At 41.7% G+C, this 20,284-nt stretch overlaps 1 protein-coding gene across 6 annotated transcripts in view; it reads right to left on the reverse strand.

Annotated features, from left to right (window-relative positions):
* PID1 (phosphotyrosine interaction domain containing 1) overlaps positions 1-18,539 on the reverse strand; it is a 267,723-nt gene extending 249,184 nt beyond the window's left edge. For 2 of the 6 annotated variants that reach the window (XM_029616377.1, XM_029616376.1), the window contains exon 1: positions 18,283-18,538. The gene's annotated coding sequence lies outside the window, so the exon portion shown is untranslated. Of the gene's footprint in view, positions 1-18,282 lie in introns of all 6 variants that reach the window. The other 4 variants (XM_029616374.1, XM_029616378.1, XM_029616380.1 and 1 more) reach the window with 4 other exon arrangements.
* Between the last annotated feature and the right edge of the window lie 1,745 nt (positions 18,540-20,284).

Here is a 20,284-nt window from a genome sequence, read left to right on the forward strand (position 1 = left end):
ACAAATGCACTCTTCCCATAAGTCAAGCCTCATCAATATTTATAGATCTCGCCCCTTCCTGGAGGCAAAGGACAAGAATATATAAAAGAAATTAAATTCCAAAACATAAAAATTATAATCACAAAAAATTTCATCGCACATATTCAGAGAATCAGAAATTTAAATCATAAAAACAGCCATACCAATCCTCATACATCCTTAACAGTGATGCATGACCAAATAACCATCCAAGCCCAAACATACCACCAACCATTTGTACATTTAATTTTTTTTAAATCTATATACCCACTGTTTCTCTTCCAATTAATAGCATCCTCCTGCTAACTCATAGTTAAGGAAAAATAGCAATCTATGACCACCTCAAAAGGAGGCGCACTCCCCAGGCGTCGCGCTCCATTCATCGTGCGCCGAAGTCGCACAACAAAGGGGCACTCCCCTTTGTGCACCCCTTCGTGCAGATGCCAAACCCAGAAAATCTACTGCTACACTCCACAAGAAATGGCAAACACACAAACCCCTGACTACATCCACCTCAAGTCCCACAGAAAAGATCATAGCTCGGTTAACCTACAGAAGGAAACAAGAAACAAAACAAAGAAATATTATAAGTACCAACACTCAAACATCACTCACATCAACACTAAGACCTACAGCAGCTACATAGCACTATCATTCCTTCTATTCAACGCACAATCCATAGTAAAAAAAATACCCATCATCTCAGACCTACTTGACGATCACAAACCAGATTTCATAGCCATCACAGAAACATGGATAAGAAACACGACCAAGTCTTAATCAAACAAATCAATAACCCCACCTACAAAACGTTTTCAATCCCTCGACCAAAAAAGAAAGGAGGAGGTCCAATGCTAATTGTAAAAAAATACTCCCAAGCAACACCCACCTACCACTGGAAATTGCACTATTCGACTCACCTTCACTACAAATCTGTCTGGTATACTGTCCCCCCAATTCACTAGATCGTAACTGCTCTCCACTAATAGAATTCTTCTTGTCCAAACTTACTATCAACAAACCCATCATCATCTTAGGAGACTTTAACATACACGTTGACACAATCCCCCACATGCAACACAATAACAGACGCCCTATCAACCCTAGGACTAAGTCAAATCATCAAAGGCCCAACGCACAAAGCAGGTCACACACTAGACCTCGTCTTCATCAACACTGACTTATGGGCTAATTACCACACAAATATCACTAATATCCCCTGGTAGGACCACTCTCTAATCTACACCAACCTGTCTTCCAACTGCAAACTTACAACATAAGAACATAAGAAATTGCCATGCTGGATCAGACCAAGGGTCCATCAAGCCCAGTATCCTGTTTCCAACAGAGACCAAATCAGGCCACAAGAACCTGGCAATTACCCAAACACTAAGAAGATCCCATGCTACTGATGCAATCAATAGCAGTGGCTATTCCCTAAGTGAAATTTGATTAATAGCCATTAATGGACTTCTCCAAGAACTTATCCAAACCTTTTTTGAACCCAGCTACACTAACTGCACTAACCACATCCTCTGGCAACAAATTTCAGAGCTTTATTGTGCATTGAGTGAAAAAGAAATTTCTCTGATTAGTCTTAAATATGTCACTTGCTAACTTCATGGAATGCCCCCTATCCTTCTATTATTCGAAAGTGTAAATAACCGATTCACATCTACTTGATCATGACCTCTCATGATCTTAAAGACCTCTATCATATCCCCCCTCAGCCGTCTCTTCTCCAAGCTAAACAGCCCTAACCTCTTCAGCCTTTCCTCATAGGGGAGCTGTTCCATCCTTTTTATCATTTTGGTTGCCCTTCTCTGTACTTTCTTCATCACAACTATATCTTTTTTGAGATACGGCGACCAGAATTGTACACAGTATTCAAGGTGCAGACTCACCATGCAGCGATATAGAAACATTATGACATTTTCCATTTTATTAACAATTCCCTTCCTAATAATTCCTAACATTCTGTTTGCTTTTTGACTGCTGCAGCACACTGAGCCGATGATTTTAAAGTATTATCCACTATGATGCCTAGATCTTTTTCCTGGGTGGTAGTTCCTAATATGGAACCTAACATCGTGTAACTACAGCAAGGGTTATTTTTCCCTATATGCATCACCTTGCACTTATCCACATTAAATTTCATCTGCCATTTGGATGCCCAATCTTCCAGTCTTGTAAGGTCCTCCTGTAATGTATCACAATCCGCTTGTGATTTAACTACTCTGAATAATTTTGTATCATCCGCAAATTTGATAACCTCACTCATCGTATTCCTTTCCAGATCATTATATATATATATTGAAAAGCACTGGTCCAAGTACAGATCCCTGAGGCACCTGTTTACCCTTTTCCACTGAGAAAATTGACCATTTAATCCTACTCTCTGTTTCCTGTCTTTTAACCAGTTTGTAATCCATGAAAGGACAGCGCCTCCTATACCATGACTTTTTAGTTTTCCTAGAAGCATCTCATGAGGGACTTTGTCAAATGCCTTCTGAAAATCCAAATACACTACATCTACCGGTTTACCTTTATCCACATGTTTATTAATCCCTTCAAAAAAATGAAGCAGATTTGTTAGGCAAGACTTCCCTTGGGTAAATCCATGTTGACTGTGTTCCATTAAACCATGTCTTTCTAGAAAAAAGTCTGGAATCACAAAAGGTATCGCCCAAACTGCTCCAAAAATGCTCTTCACCAATCAAGCCCACCTAGATCCTTCTCCTACTGGCCACCCTTCAACATAGAGACACTTCAAGATAATCTACAAACAGAACTAACAAACATAGACCTATCTAACGCAGAAAACGCCACCTCATCCTGGCTCAACATCACTAAAACAATAGCAGACAAGATAAACCCCACGATAAAGAAAACAATAAAAAACCCCAAACACCAAAACCAATGGTACAATGTCAACATCAGTTCAGCCAAACACGAACTCCAAAAAAAAAAAGAAGAAAACCTGGAGAAACAACAAAACAACTACACTACTGAACGCCTACCGATCACAGCATACTACAAAAAGCTTATCCTCAACGCAAAAAAAAAGACTTCTACTCAAAAAAAAATAAACTCCAACACAACCCAAGAATGCTCTTCAATATCATACATTGCCTAACCAAAACCAATGACCAGACATCACTAACCTCCAAGCAACGACTTTGCAGAGTTTAACGAAAAAATCAAACAACAACCTCCACAACAACATCAAGACCTGAAAATACAAATCAAACATCAAGCTGGCCCAACTTTGATTCAGCATCATCACTAGAAATCCAAAATATCATAAAAAAAATGAACCCAACAAAGCACCCTATCGATAGCATACCCATACAGATCAAAGCCATCGAACCATTAATAACAAAAACATTAACTGACATCATGAACCTATCCCTCACAGAAGGAAACTACCCTGACTGCCTAAAATCAGCAATTATCAAACCCATACTGAAAAAGACCAACCTTGATCCAGAAATCCCATTAAACTACCGACCATACCAAACCTACCATTCATTGCCAAAGTTACAGAAAAAATCATCCACTCCCAACTAAGTGACCACCTGGAAAGGAACAACATCCTACTCCCCATGCAAGTCGGCTTCTGGAAACAACTAAATACTGAATCACTACTCCTATCTTTAAAAACGACACCATGCTCAAAGGATTTGACAATGGCCACAGCCACCTTCTAGACCTACTAAACCTATCAGCAGCCTTTGACATGGTAAACCCTTCAATACTGATTGACAGTCTATCCAAATTGGTGTAACTGAAAAAACCCTTCAATGGTTCTCATCCTATCACAAAGGACCTACCACCAGGTGTCAATCAACGGCACCCTCTCAAAGAAAATAAACCTTGACACCAGAGTTCCCCAAGGCTCCGCACTATCGGTGATACTCTTCAACATTTACCTTCTCCTGATATGCCACTTCCTCTGAAACCTTAAACTGACTCACTTCATATATGCTGATGACATCCAAATACTTATCCCAATACACAACTCTCTGGTAGACACCTACAAAAAACAGCCAATTACCTCACCAAAATAAAGCAACTACTAACCAACATGAGACTTATCCTAAACATTGATAAGACAGAAATAATCATGCTGGATAGAAAGAACAACCCTACGCACATACCACCACTCAACATAATGAATCAAAAGACTGCAGTCTCACCTGTCACCCATGCCCGCAACCTAGGAGTCATAATCGACAAGGAACTATCCTTCAAGAACCACATCTCCGCTAAAATCAAAGACGGATATCAAAACTCCTAACCCTATGACATCTAAAACCTTTCCTTTCCCCCAACAACTTCAGAACAGTCCTCCAACTACTCATCTTCTCCAACCTGGATTACTGCAACTCCCTGCTATTCAACTTACCTCTCACTATCATCCAACCTCTCCAAATCCTTCAAAATACAGCTGCCAGAATACTCACAGGAAAGAAAAAATACGATCACATTACCCCAACCCTCATTTCACTACAATGGCTCCCAATAAAATACAGGATAGACTACAAAATACTATCCATAACACACAAAATAATATATGAAAAACAAACTGGCTAAGTGCATCCATAAAACTCCACTCACCAAACCGAAATCTCCGTTCAGCTAACAAAGGTCTATTAAAAATTCCACCTGCTCGCCACAAACAACTTACCTCAACTCGGAAGAGAGCCATATCCCTAGGAAGCCCCAAACTCTGGAACACCCTCCCAACCGAACTGAGAACACAGCAAAACTTAAAAACCTTCAAAAAAACTAAAAACGTGGATGTTCACCAAAGCCTACCAAAACACCCAATGACTCTATGCTACAACTTCCATCCCTACCGGCCCATACAAACATGCTGAACCAATACAAAGCACGTAATTTAACCTATACAGTTTAACAACCGAACTATGTTTGGAACGACTATGATAACTATGTTAACAAGCACGTAAATTTCTAAACACTCTGTTAAACATCGAAACTTTGTAAACCATTGTGATGACGAAACCAAACTACGGTATATAAAACTCAATAAATAAATAAATAATAAAAAAGCTACAGAAAGTAGCCCAGCCTTGAAAGGTTTCCAACAACTTAATTAATCTTTCGGGCCCCTCAGCTCTTTAGGAGGAGAATTCCATAGAGCCAGACTGGCACAAGAAAATGTTCTTTTATAAACTTGTATATAATGAGTGTTATATACAGGGTTATATAACCTTGTACATAATGAATGTTTCGCTAAACTCTGTACATATCCTTTCCCCTTGTGTCATTGTTTTACTCCCTCCCTGCCCCCACCTTTGTCACTCCTAGTTGAATCCCTACTTTCTAATTTAGCTAGTTTTTGCTCTGTTACTGCGTTCTATTGTTTGCTGTTCTTTGTAAAGGCAATGCCTATATATACATTGGTTGTAAGTTACCTGTAAACCGACACGATGTGCAAACGGTTGTCGGTATATAAAACCGTTTAAATAAAATAAATAAATAAAAATAAATATGCACATATTTAAGATTGTTAATTGATGCAGTCTGTAACAAAACTCGAGATGATTGTAATGGTGTAGATCATGCATAGATCGCTATTCCATTCCAGAGATATTGAGACCCTCATCATTCATAGTTTTAAAAATAAAAGACAATATTTTAAACTTGCAGTAGAAACCAATTGTATTATCAATGAAGGTTGCTCAGTGTTGCTGCAATGTGATCAAGCAAATGTAGGTTAAGGAGATACGGGCTGCAATGTTGTGGAATAATTGCAGTAATTTTGGGGGTAGACATTGCAGTAGTCATACTGCATTGTCGCTAAGGCATAGAATATTGTAGCACTACCTGTCTTAGAAAGATAGGGCAGAGTCATCTAAGCATAGTAAAATGGAAGTTTGGGCAGAGGCAGCTCAGAATCAATAATCACACCTACGATATGGGTCTGATGGCAAATAGAAAGAAAAATAGCCTCCAAAGTTAGGTCAGGAAAAAGAAATAGTAATTCGTTTGATCCACAGGATCTCAGTCTTGGCTGAATTTTGTTTTAACCTATGAGAAGTGATCTATAAAGATACTGAATTTATGCCAGCATTCAATTCTGTTTCCAAGGCTTCTCATGATTCATCTATTTCTGAATGCCATCTGTGTATAAGATGGCTGAAACCAGCAATCTTTATCAGAGTACACAAAGGTGGCACATTATGGATTTGGGGGCGAGAGCTGACCTCTGAGGCATAACCTATTCCAATTTCCATGAGTGAGAAAAATCTTTGCCCCACATTACTCTTTGATTTCTGTCATTCAGGAATGATCGATCTACAATAAACCAGCTCCAAATGTGCCCCTGGGATTCCTATGCTCTGTGTACAGTTTCTCAATATATATGATATGATTGACAGGGTCGAAGGCCGATGACAGAATGAGGAGAACTACTACTGAAGCTTGACTAGGCTCCAATGCAGATCATCCATCATACCCAGTAAAGCCGTTTCTATGCTAAATTTGGGTTGAAACTCCGATTGGCAGGGATCAAGAACCTTATTGTCCTCCAGAATTTGGACCAACTTTCCTGCAACTGCTCCTTCTATCAGCATGCCCCAAAAAGGCAGATTTGCCTCTTTATAATTACTGATCTGAGAGGGATTTGCATTCTGTTTCTTTAACTGTATTTATTTAAATATGTATTTCCTGGACTTACTGCAATTCAAGGTAGGGTACAGCATTTAACTCAAATGATCATCCAAATAAAACAAATGTAAAATACAGAACACATAAAATACAAAATATAAAAGGGAGGCATTTATCACCTCATTTACTAACGGAATCAAACTTTCTATACATTTTTTAATTAACCAAACAGGAAATGGTTAAAAAGAGATTACCCAAGGATCTTGAACCAAGTAGTATATTTTCTGTTTCTTTTAGTGACAGCAACTCAAAAGATATAAATTCATTATAGCTAGTTACATCTTCTATCTGGACAAGGGTTATCATTCCAGAGTCTCCCTAATGTTCCAAACTTTCTCAAAGAAAAAAGTCAGCAAACTCATCACAACTAAGATTTCCCCCTCTCTACTATTAATCCAAATGCCTAGGACAATTCTTTGCTCACTCTAGATAATTCAGAAAGGAGAAAAAAAAAAAAACAAAAAACCAGCTCTTTGCCACAAATACTATCCGATTGTTTATCCCTATTGCCAGTTATTAAAGACTTCCTACATGGTCTTTCAACGCACCTCCCTATTCTCTTCCATTTATGTAAATCCTCATCAAACCAGAGTGATCTACTACTTTAGCCTTTTCTGGCGCAACTATAGCCAATATTTTGGGCAAGTTAGAATACCAATATTCTACTAAATCATGAATAAGCAGATCTACATCATGAAGGGAACTCCTGCATTTGTGGTATAGAAATTTCTCTCCCGATGTTCATATGGCAAAGAGATCCAAAGGCCCTATGATTCACAGCAATCCCTCCAACCTGAAAAGAAACCATAAAATGATTTGTCCAACTAAAGGGCCTAACCTTAACTTCAGAAATGTAAAGATCTGATGTCAGAGGATCTGAACTAAAACTAAATCCAGATGATTCCCACAAATATGTATTGGAGAATTCACCTCTGCAAAATACTGTATGACTGAACAGTACATTAAAAAAATCTTGGGGATACTCCATACAGAATGTATATTAAAAACACCCATCATCAGCAGGCATGAATAGGGAACCATTCTGGTCCCAAGGAGTACAACAGACTAGAAAAATGTAAATGAATGGGTATAATTGCATTTGACAAGTAAAACATTCCAATCCTCATAGCTGGTAAATTTCTTAGGGGGGGGGGGGGGGGGGGGTTCGCCTTGAAGGACTCATGAATAATAATTACAACTCATCTGTACCTTCCAGATAGTGTTGAATATGCAATTGATAGTCATTTTCTTACTAAATGAAATTCTCAGTCTCTTTTGACTTGTATTTTGTCTTGATTAGATTATAAACTCTACTTAAAAGTGGCTGTCTTATATGTAGCACTGTAAGAGAGAGACAAATCAGAGATATAATCGCCCCCCCACCCCCACACTCCAATCTGTGTCCAAAAACCACATTTCATCGACACAAAGCAGATTTAAAACATTTTCTAGGACAAAATCATATGCTGAGATTTTTTTATTTCACTGAGCAAAACTCACCAGATTAACCTTCAAAGTTTCTGTTCTTCCATTCTGTTGAGTTACTTTTGAAGGATCAATGGAAATCAAAGATCAAGGCCTACAACACTTCTTATGAAAAAGTCTAGTAGGGGCAAAATTGCTCTTATTATTGATCACTTTAATGCTAGAAGCATATTCTGGTTCATCAAAAGCAGTAATGCTCATCACGCACATCTTATCAAAGAATGCAATTTTAAAAACTCAGTATAGCCCACAGAGAGTAACCTCCCTACACTAACACCACTGCCTCTAAAGACAAAGCTTTAGCTTGTTTAGACCCACCCAACTAATGTAATTCCTGGAGACAGGAAAGGAAAGATGGAAACAAGAAAAAAAGGTGGAATTTAAATATACTTGTCACTTTCCTTTCTTTTAGTTCTGCCAAACCAGTCCAGAAAAGTGGGTTATATCCCTTTGCCAGCAAATGGAGACAGAGAAAAAAAAAAAAAAGCAAAGCTTACTTCACTCCCTGAATAAAGATCTAGTACTGCCTTCAGCTTTTCAGTATCCTATGTCAAAATTAAGACAACTGAAAGCAATTGTTTGTTTTGGTTTCCAAATCAAATCAAGAAATTTCACTCCATAGTCTTTAGCAAGGGAATTAGATAATCCCTGCATCAAGGTCATGATTAGGCCAACTATCTTCACAGTGGGCAACAACTTACTCCTGAACTTGTCAAACTGAGCCCTTGATCACCACGGATTCTCTGGGTGGGTTCTGGACTGGCCTGGCAGGACTAAAGGAAATTAAACAGGTAAATCTAAATTTCACCTTCCTTATCGTCCATGCCAGCCCAGTCCAGACAAGTGGAATCTAGCAAATCAGGCAGGAGGATACCACGATTCCTCTCAGAACTTCTGTATCCAAGGTGTAGCCTCTCCCAGCCTGCACACCCACAGAGGTGCTTAGGAGTAGGGATATTATGGAGACAAGGGCATTACTGTGCCATTATCCTCTGGAAAGAGAGTTTCTGATTCTGCCTACAAGGAGTTCTGTAACCTCATCAAGAAAGGCTTGCCAATCCTCTGGGACCTGTAAACGTTTGCTGGAGCAGGCCAAAATAGCTTATCTCCTTCATTTCACTTTAAAAACCACTGAGCTTTAATAAGACACATCAAAGATCTATTCAAGAAGAAACTTATCACCTACAAACATCTCAGAGGTAACCTACAAAGAATTGAAAAATGGCCATTCTTGTCCTAGCCTATAAATCACACAAAACCTTTTCACCATCATAAGTGAGAAAAGCCCGATTCTGACAGAAGTAAAAACACAACCCTTAGACGAAGGAAAGTATTGGATATCGAGATACCCTTTCCTTTAAAAATTACCAAAGGCCACCAAGGAGACAGATTTCAACAACACAACTCCAGGAGAGGAAGGGAGGCCAGAGCTCTTTAAAATTAAGCATGCTTTTAAAATGAACATGTAAGTTATTCTGTAACTTCCTTTGGTTATTTCGGTTACTTTCCATGCTATCCTCTTATCTTTTGTTCCTTTACTCTCCCCCTTTCTCCATCCGCTCCCTGCTCCCCTCTCCTCCCTCCTTGCTTGCTCCCGTTTTCCCCGCACCCTGTTCAATGTAATTTCCTTTCCATCCTTTGAGTTGATTGTAAACTGGTATGATGTGTTATACAAATGTCGGTATATTAAAAGTTCGTAAATAAATAAATAAATAGGTTCCTAGTCGAGGACACTTCCTGCAGCAAAGGTGTTCTTGACGCCATGGAAGAAAGTATCCCATCCAAAATACTAGTGAGACAGCTTCTGTGACTGCTCTCTCTGAGATTTGTGGGTTCTTCCTTCATCCTAATCTTCTGTGGTAGAAGGAACGGATCAAGGAAATATTACCTCCTCTGCTAATTCAGGTCTGCTAGATGATCCTCTTTTGCACCACCACAGACCGTAGCCCCGATACTAAGTATACTCGCTACATAGCCTGGTTCTCTCAACAGTCCAAGCTGTAAAAGAGAATGGAAAGGATCTTCTAGGAAATAATCCTCCGACTATGGAAGAGAGTGAAAAAAAAACATCCCGGCTTGCCCTTTCAGAACTCAGTCCAGGGAATGTCCAGGCTCCTGCTGGGAACGCATGTAGGAGACTGGATGCCAGTCATGGCTCTACCAGGATATCCCTACCTCAACCAAAGAATTTGCTCATCTTGGAACCATACCGGGCGGATCTGAAATCCACTCATAGAGGTGCCCCACCTGAACTCTGCCATTTCTAGCAGTCCTTTCACTTTGGGGTCTTAAGAAAGTCAGCTCAAAAATTTGTCTGAATGGGTGTTGGTCATGTGAGCTGCTACTGCTAGGGGAACTCCATCCCAGTCCAAATCTGTCTCACTTACCCAGGGTACCTGAGATCCACTAGATTCCTTCAGCTTGTTCACAGCAGCTAATGGTGTTACACTGACCACTGCCACCTAAGTTGCCTTCTCCAAACATAAAAGCCAGTATTTCTAAAGCATAAAAAGGCTGGTTCCAGCCCTTGACCAAGACCTGGACCTATTGTTTTTCTACTACGATTCCTGTCCCTGATTCAGTTGCTCTGGATTAAAGCTTGTCCCAACTTATAAGGCTCACCCCTATAGCATACCATAGCCAGGAAGATGATTCCAAATCCATTCCTTGAAGGAGACATCTATGAAAAGCCACCTCCTCAGGCTCCTTCTAATCTCTCTAGAGAGATTGAAAGTACCTTATGACACTGAACTACTGGATATTATCCTGAGAGGAGTGTGGACTGAGCAAAATGCTTGAAGGTCTGCACCCAAGGCACTACATTCAGGTCCATTGTTCTGTAGCCTAGGACGTGCAGAATGGTCCATGCTTGAGGCTGACGTGAAATGGGAGATCTTCATGTCCAAGGCCATGTGGCCACTTTCTTCTTTGGATACAAGAAGGCTTCCCTAAACTCCAGCGGCTGGAAAAAAAATTAATTGTGTTTGATGTAAACCTTATTCAGCCTAGGGGTGCCACACCTGAATAACTCTGGCTGTGGTCAAGAGGTGTTCCTGCTCTGAGTCGGCCCACAGATGGCCCACCAAGAGAACAAAGTCAGCTGGGACTACCTGGTGTTTAAACCACTGGTACAGAAACTCAGACCCCCAACTTGAGTAAGATTACCACAGGGGAGAATAAGCCCAAAAACAACTATCAACTGGCATACCCTCAAGACTCAACCAATGATCCACCAGGAAACCTGGGCCTACAGCCTTCCCAGGAGCAGTGTATCCACACTACTGCACCAGACCACATCACTGCACCATGCTCAGCATCAGATCTTTATAAGGCAAGTAAAGCCATCTGCTGGCAGGGAGACATAACCCACTGTCTGGACTGGTCTGACATGGACAATAAGTAAAAACAAATTAGACTAGGAATAAAACTGCTAAATAAGCAAGACTGGTGTCACGGAGTGACACCCTTATCTGTGGCACAGTTGATGGAACCTGGCAGGCAAACTTGCTAGGCCCACGGTCGAACTGGAGCGAGGTCTGAGCTTCACTTATACCAGCCCCGTTCCCTGCAGGTTAAGCCCTAGGGTGCTGGGGGCTGGTAGGACTTAGAAGAAAATCCCATAGAGAACAGACTGAAGCACTGGAGCAAACAGTGGTCAGGGCAGGCGGCAGACAGCAGTGTTAATCCGGGCAATTGTTGGGGCAGGCGGCAGATAAGAACGGTCAAGATCCAGGCAAAAGTCAGGGTGAGCGACAGATAGGCATGGTCAAGATCCAGGCTAGGGTCAAAGCAAGAGAGAGATCAGAAAAGGAGAGGCAAGGAGCAAGCAAAGGAGAAGACGGAGGCAAGAGCAAGGCAGGGGCAGGCAGGAAACAGGAGGCGCACACACAGGATGAAGAATGAGGCACAAACAGAATCAGGAACAACCTTGAGGCAACACCTACTGCAGAGCAAGAGGGCCGGTGCTGAGGTGCTGGCTGGTTGCAAGGGACTTCCTGATATGCAGAATGTGCTGTCATCAGCCAGTGCCACAGGAAGTCAGCCATGTTCTTTGGATGCAGCATGATGCCAGAGAGGCTTCAGATTAGACATGAGGGGCATTGTAAAGGGCAAATGTAATTCTGGATATTTCCCCAAATGCAGCAATTAAGGGGTAAATTTTTAAAATGGCCGCACAGGCGTCCACAGTTCCTGGCGAGCGCGCACATGGACGCACCGATTTTTGTGCGTCGCCGCACCCGTGCACATGCACCCGATTTTGATTCGGCGCACTGAGTGTCCACTCGCAAATGCGGGGGGGAGGAATTTTTTTTTAACTCACACACGGCGACGCGATTGGGCCTTTGGCCAGTACCCTCCCAGTCCGCTCCAATTAAGGAGCAGATTGGGAGGGAACTTCCCTATCCTCCTAACTCACCTTCCTCCCTTTTTCCCCCTCTCCACCCCAACTTCTAAACCCATTCTACTTACCCTATTTTTTTTTTGTTTCAAAAAACTTACCCGCTCCTTTGAGCGGAAGTTGCGCGTGCCAGCCAGCTACCTGCCCCATCCCTTTTCCACAACCCGGCACTTTCTGCTCATGCCGGGCAGATACATGCGTGGCCAGGCCGTTATGAAAATGCGCTCTGTGCGCGCGGGGCCTACCTGCGCGCACCGGGCTTTGAAAATCCCCCCATAAAGGAGCAAAATTAAGTCCTGCCCACAGCCTCCAGCAATACTCTACAACTGCTACCACTTTAGACTTCTCCAGTATTACTCTATGTAGGCAGAGCTGTACGAAAACATATAAGGGACAGTCCCTTCTCTGTAGAGCTTACAAGCTACTCAAGACATGCATACAGGACAAAACACTTTGGGAAGGTCATTATTTTAAAAAAAAAAAAAAAAAAAAGAGTTAAAAGTTAAAATGAGGCTGGACGCAGGACAATCAGGGTTAAGATTTAAAAGCAAGCATGCCCTCACCACCATCCTCTGGCTCATGCCTCTTTGTCCATGCCCCCCCCCCCCCCCAACTCTACTTATCTGGCTCATCCCTCTCATGCCTCCACCAACAGGCTCCCATGTCCTTTTGCCCCGCTTCCTCTCTCCCTCCCAGCCTGGAGTGAAAGCTTCAGAAATTCACCTACTAACAAAAGCATTTTTATTTCTGACAGTTATTTTTTTTAAATAGATGAGATTTTACATGTAATCCTCAAACAGGGGGGGTGGATCCATTCTAGACGTCCAAGGGGTACGCATTGAATCCCAGGGCGAGGTGTCCTTAGTCTATTTCAGCTGGATGGGCAGCAATGGAAGCTCTGGGACTGACCGCCAGGACCTCTGAAGTTTCCGTTCCTTACTCCTCTCTTGGCAGGCAGGAAGAGTGGATAAAAAAAAAACTTCCTACCAAAACAAAAATCCACTTAACAATACTTAATCTTACTATCTAAACTCATTCAGGCAAGGCTTTGGGCCTTTACTCTGAAAAGGCAATAAGAAAGGAGGCATAAGGGAAACTAAAAATCCACACAGACATCAGTGGTCACTTTCAGTAAATGCAAGCAGGAACCAACCAGCCCAGCAGCCTCTATGTGGGGAAAGGGGGGTGCCGCAACATGGCTGGACCCTTCCCATCCCTCTACACTGCCCTAACCTGAATCTAGGCCATTCTTCAGCAGGGATCCCAATGGAGCCCTAGGTACAGGAACGATACTCCACCCGTTCTGTTCACGCTCATTTGTTTTGAGATGATACCAAAGTTAACTTCTGATTTTGTACCTTGACGGGCACCTTTCTAATTTCAGGTCAAGTTTCCCTAAAGCTGGTTCACCACAGGAGCTGGATAAGCAGCCGGGATGCACCCCTTCTCCCCCCCCCCCCCCCCCTACAGTCAGTTCTGCTGCTCCCAGTCCTACGGGAACCTCCACCTTCTTCTTGGGTAAATACAAATTTTAAGCAAGGGCGGTAGGACCCACCGAACCAATGTCATTCTGGAGCCGGAACCAAGAAATTTAAAAAAAAAAAAAATGCATTAACAAAAGAGCAGGACAGGCAAATACAATTCTGGCTATTTCCCCAATTCAAATTCTTACTCTACCAGGAGTCAGAAACTCCACTTTACTTCCATAAGCCAGCGATTTTATTACGGCTGGAACTCTTCAAAGAACTCTGGCAAGATTAATACACGTCTGAATAAATTTACAGTCGAATAATTTTTCCAGTCTCATGCTAATTAAGAGTACTTAAATAGTCCCTCTGGCGCTGACCGACATTATAAAAGGGGAGTTTAAGCAGTGGCAAAAAAAAAAAAAAAAATTAAAATGATTAAACAGTAGCAGATACTTACTTCACTTCTGCTGTCTAATGCTATATCCGTCACTTGCACAAAATTCTTGCCCACAAGTCCCTCTCGCACCGTTAGCCTGGCTTATGGGCAGGAGTTTACTCTGAACCATCCTGGAAGAACGGACTGGACATGAACAACTTCTACTCCCCTCCGCTAGCTTGCAAACTGGCTCCTTATGCTTTAAGTTTAGCAAAGAAACACAGTAGGCTTCCAACAGTCAGACTCCTTCTCTAGTGGCAGCCACCACACACACACTGCCCCCAATTACCTATCAATGGGGGCATGCAGGCTATTTCCACATCTCCCTCTGGAACTCACCACTCTCCAATATTCTCACGCCACACTTCCACCGACAGGCCAGTTTGATTTTCTGGGTCACGCTCTCCTGACAGACAGACATTCTCAGACCCAACCTGATCCTACAGCTCACAATTTCTGCAGGGTCTCTTCACAGGCCCAGGGTGAGCCTCTCTTACTCTCATTCACCCCAGCAAGACGGAACTGGGCTCACGCAGCTGGCTTGGCTGCCATGCTAGGTCTGGGGTGTGGCCAACTCTGGAGAGCCACAAACAGGCCTGGTTTTCAGGATGTCCACAAGGAACATGCAGGAGATAGGTTTGCATGCAATGCAGGGCGTGCATGCAGATTTTTTTTTTCTCATGCATATTCATTGTTGTTATCCTGCATACCAGGCCTGTTTGTGGCTCTCCGGAACTGGAGTCGGCCACCCCGACCTAGGAATTGCAGAGATCTGACTTCTAATAGAGTTAAGCAGGGTTTTGTTTTGGGTTTTTTTTTTGGGGGGGGGGGGGGGGGGTTCACACTGACCTCACATGATAGCTAATGCCCACCAATAGCATTCATTCCAGAGTATATGTAATAACTTACAAATCAATCAAGGATGAAAACCTTGCTAGCTGAAGCCAACCTCCATCCAAAAGAAGAATTTATGTATCAGAAAAACAAACAAACCCAACTCTACCTATCTAACTGAAGGATTTGAACTGGATTAAGAAACGATACAACCTCATTTTCTGGCCATAGGCAAAATATGTTGTAAACCAAAGCCATTCTTTTTGCCACATGGGAGACATGTGCTGCCTTAATATAGCCCTAAATGAATTCCCTCACATAGGTGCCATGAAAAAACAGAATGAATGAATGAAGAGACTGGAGAGGAGGAGAGGAACAAATATTTATATTTAAGGGGGTACATTCATTTTTCATAGGATGATACCAAACTTCAAATTGCATGTTTTGGTGCATCTGCCTTATGAAGCCCTATCCTCTAGCCAAGCCGTGACAGCTATCTCATGAATAGTGGCCACAGACAGATCTGCCCCCAGCTGCGTGTAACACCATGCGGTGCCATGGGATGGCAAGTTCAGCCACTGACTCTGTGAGACCTTGGGCATTTGCCATTTTGACATGTGGCTCACTTCACCCTACTGTAACTAATGATCCGTTTGTAGCATTGAAAAAAAAATCATTGTCTTATCTTTAAATGTTATTGTTTGTCTTCCACATTGACTGTGTTTGCGATAGCTTGCTTTTATGTCAGTAAAACTGTAATCCTCCCTGAACAGTGGAGGGTGCAGGATCAAAATAATTATAAACAAACTAGGAAATGCCACTGCTCTTTCTCCCTTCTGAAAAAGTTTGTATGCTATCCACCACAGAGCCGCACCGGCTTGAACGAGTAAATCTGTATAACGTTGCAAGGGACACAACCTCAACCACCAGATTCAACGTTATGGAGGAGTGAGGTCCAAAGAATGGTATGGTTGACAGCAAAAGAAGTGGGTCTGAAGAAGACGCAACCTTTTCGGCGTATCCGGAACTCAATTCCGGCTTCCATCATGTCAAGGCCAGATTTTAGAAAGATAATAATTGACTAAAGTCACCTAAATGTAATCCACTCTGAAGTTCCGAAAGGCAGAACACAAATCAAATAAGTAAAATCTATCAATAAATAAATAGAATTTTAAAGACTAAAGTTTAAAACTGCTACATGTAAAGCTAGTTTTGAGGTAGAGCTATGTGGGTGCTGTTACTTTAAGCAGGGTTTAATGTATCAGATGGAGCTGTATAGGGGAAGAGGGGGAGGGCTGGGAAAGAGTTGGTTATGGTTAATGTTTGAGAAGTTTACATCCTTAGCACAAATATGTTTAAGACTTTCATGATTTTATCTTTCATTAAAAAATATTAGTATGCGGTGAGCAATGGTTGGGATCATAAATTTTGCAAAGTTTCATAAAATAAAAAATTTATACAGGATGTTATGATCTTGATTGCATAACATCCAACTTACAAAGTCAAAACATTACTGTACCCTAATGGATGACTCTTTAGCCAAAAGAATTGTCTCTCATCTCCAAAAGTGAGACAACACATCTCCTATAAAAATATCACAAATTAGATTAAAGAAGCCAGAACAGAACGGTAAGCAAGGATCATATGCTGAACCCACTCTTTCATAAATATAACATATTATGCCTGACTAACAAAAGCAGAAAAAGGTAAAACTACAATTAGGGGAAAGAAGATAAAAAGTTATGTTGGATTTCTTCGCAGTGTTGCTAATCTTCATTAATCTCCTTCGTAAAATCTTCAGCCAGAGATTATTTTAAATAAAACCTGCATGGCTCTATATATAAATACCTAATTAAAATCTCTTGCGTTATTTCACACAGAATCAGAAAGCAAATTAACATTAATCACGTGTGCATAAAGCATCAATAAAACTCTCCTTCTGAAAAACTTCAGTAGTCACTATCCTTCCATCTAGCCAGACAAGAAGTCTTGTAAACAGATCATTACTGCCTGGAAATAAAAACAGTATGTGAGCTTGCTCTTGCCAGTCTAAGGATTCATAAGCACTGTGGTCATACAGCCTAATACTGTGGCTAGACTTACTTTCATTAAATTGTATACCACACCAAGAAATTGTATAGGTCACAGATACTCCACCACCTTGAATCTACTACATATTTCTCCCGTGTCTCACCTGGGTTATTCTTGCAATATATGTTTTCAACTCATACTAAAGAAAGTTTTTCAAAGTTTACTAACAGATTCAGTTTTAGTTCTGCCAAACAGAGCTCCTCTTTGGGATTGCATAAATTCATCTGGCAATCAGTCTAATCAGCCATCTGGAGAAGATTTCACACAGCACAAGTATGGATTTAAGACCTGCAACAAGGACAACCCTAAGCCCCCCTGAGACCTCAGTACGTGTCATGTAAGCCTCTTCTGCAAACTGCACTCCCATTCCAACATTCAATATTTGCTCAACCCCTAAACTCTACCATAGCCCACATCTAATTCAATAATTAAACCTTCATGATGCATGCTCACGTCAGTCAACATTTCTCCATACTATGGAAAATCTATTTAATTGCAACGGCCTGATGTGAAATCGCATATTTCTAAACAGACAAGAAAACTTCTAAGAATACGTATTCAGAAAACTTAGCCATTTGCAATCATCCATTCTATCTTTCCTGAAGGCAGAAAAAACATCTGGAGTCAAGCAGGAGAAGCCCGGACCAGTTAATTATGTCACTGGAATGCAATTTAAAATTGCAAGCCAGAAATACGCACGCCAAATGAAAGTTACACATAAACAGAACTATACATTTAGCAAACATCAGCTTTCAGCCATGTCAAAGAAAGCATAATCAGATGCAGACGCATGCAATAGTTTTGCCAGCCATAAACCACCCTCGCCGTCGGATCGCCTCCTGCTGCCCCCTTACCTGCAGTCTCTCAGTTACCGGCTGCCTGCCACATTTCAGTCTCTGCTCTCTTGCCTTCACTGGGCTGTATTTTCCGTTCAGCTCTTACTCACATCTGCTTGCTGTGTCAGTGAAAGCGCACGCTATCCTATAGCAGCAAACGGTAAGAAACGAGACAGAAGGAGGAGGGAAGGGGATGATTAAAAAAAAAAAAGAGAGAGAGCGCAATTTACGACAGCTTTCTCCCCACCAGCCCTCCGTCCAGCAAGCTGAACCCCCCTCCCCCAGATCACCTATTGCAGCAAGCCGAGGAGCAGGGCTTTACGCGCCGCGCCCACACCGCCACCCATTGGCTCGTGCCTCTTCGCCCACGCCCCCTCCCACTAACGCGCACGCCCCGCCCACCACCTCCAGGGGCCCGCCCCGGCCCCCTGCTCCCTGCCAGCTTCGCGGGAAAGCGTCGGTGCTTCGCCCGCCAGGGCGGTGTTTGCCCTTTTTGACAGCGTCGCTCGGGTTATTCAATTTTACAAGACGTGAGAGGGTGGAAATCCTGCGCTTCTGCAAGGCAATCGAGTTCATTTGTTTTCTGGGTGGAGGCTGTCACTATTGAAAAAGTGAATCAGTCAGAAGATGGACTTTGGCTTCCGTATAGAGATTCTGATTCAGCTCACTTTTTCGGCAAGACAGCTTTTATTGTATTATGGCTTTTCTTCAATAACACGTTTAAACATCATATGTGTTGCCACAAAAATACATAAAAGTGTTTAAAAACGAAAGGGAACACATTTACAAAATAGTAATAACAATAGTAAGATAAATTTAAAGAGCAATTCCCATGTTCTGGTGCTGGTCCAGATTGCCCTAATCATATTATGTTTCTAGACTGCTGACAGGATACCACATATTTTCCTGTTATAGCTACTGTTTCTCCTATTTCCCCTGGGATAAAATATTTTTCTGCGCATTCTTTTGTAGGAAGTTTCTGATTTTCTCTGTCAGCTTTGGAAAATGTGCATTTCAGATATCTTTGCATTTTGCCCAGTACAGGAAGAAATACATTTTTTATTCCCATTTTTCCATTGTTGCTCTGCATACAAACTCTGGCTTCTTGGGGTTTCCAGTTCAGTTTTTGTCTGCATGTTTCTGTTTCTAATTTGTGATCACTTATTCTGTATTTCGGGACATTCTATTCCTATTTTGCAGCATTGTACACCAAAAATGTTTTCATTGTGAGGTTTTTTTTTTAGTTCATTTGATGTTTATTTTGGTTTGGTTTGTCTAGCTGAAGTGAAATAAACAGCAAGCAAAAAAAAAAAAAGAATACCCAATAATAAAAAAACAAAAAACAAAGCAGAGCTTGGGTTCTTCAACCCTCCCAAAGGCCTGCCAAAATAAAACAATTAACTCCCTTCCTGGGGCTTTTCTGTATCCCTCCACCCTCACTGGACCTGATCCATGAAATCACAAGCACAAGAGGCAGCAATCACCAGTTGCTCAAACACTACCGGGTCCTGTTTTCAAAATGGCACTGGCCAACTCTGAGGCTGTTGTCATGCAGCTGAACGGCCATATCTTGCATTGCCTTACAATAAAAATGGCACCGACCTTCATTTTGAAAACGAGACCGGGCAGGACAGAAGCAAGCGACTACTTTTGACTACTTCTTGTGCTTGTGGCCCCGCAGATGAGATACTATCTGATCCAGGGTGGGTGGGAGACATGGGAAGGCCTGAAGAGAGTTCATGTTTAAATTATCCGTGCTGCTTAGTCATTTTTTTTTCTTTCTTTCCTGTTTCTGAAATAAAAGGAAATAGAGAAAAAAGATGAATTTCGGCGGCATTGTTTTTCAGTTCATTTTCTAAGGAAGCAAGGTCTTTTGTTGCATTTTTTTCATTTTATTAGAAAACAAATGAATATACCTACTGTTCTGCATGCATGAAAAAGGTTAGATATATTGTTAGCTGTTCTGTTTTCCAATCTGCACTCCTCAATAGGAGATGCATTGATGTTCTAAGGCACGTTC

The sequence above is a fragment of the Rhinatrema bivittatum genome, chromosome 9 (genome assembly GCF_901001135.1).
Source record: "Rhinatrema bivittatum chromosome 9, aRhiBiv1.1, whole genome shotgun sequence".
In the NCBI taxonomy this organism is placed as follows: Eukaryota; Metazoa; Chordata; class Amphibia; order Gymnophiona; family Rhinatrematidae; genus Rhinatrema; species Rhinatrema bivittatum.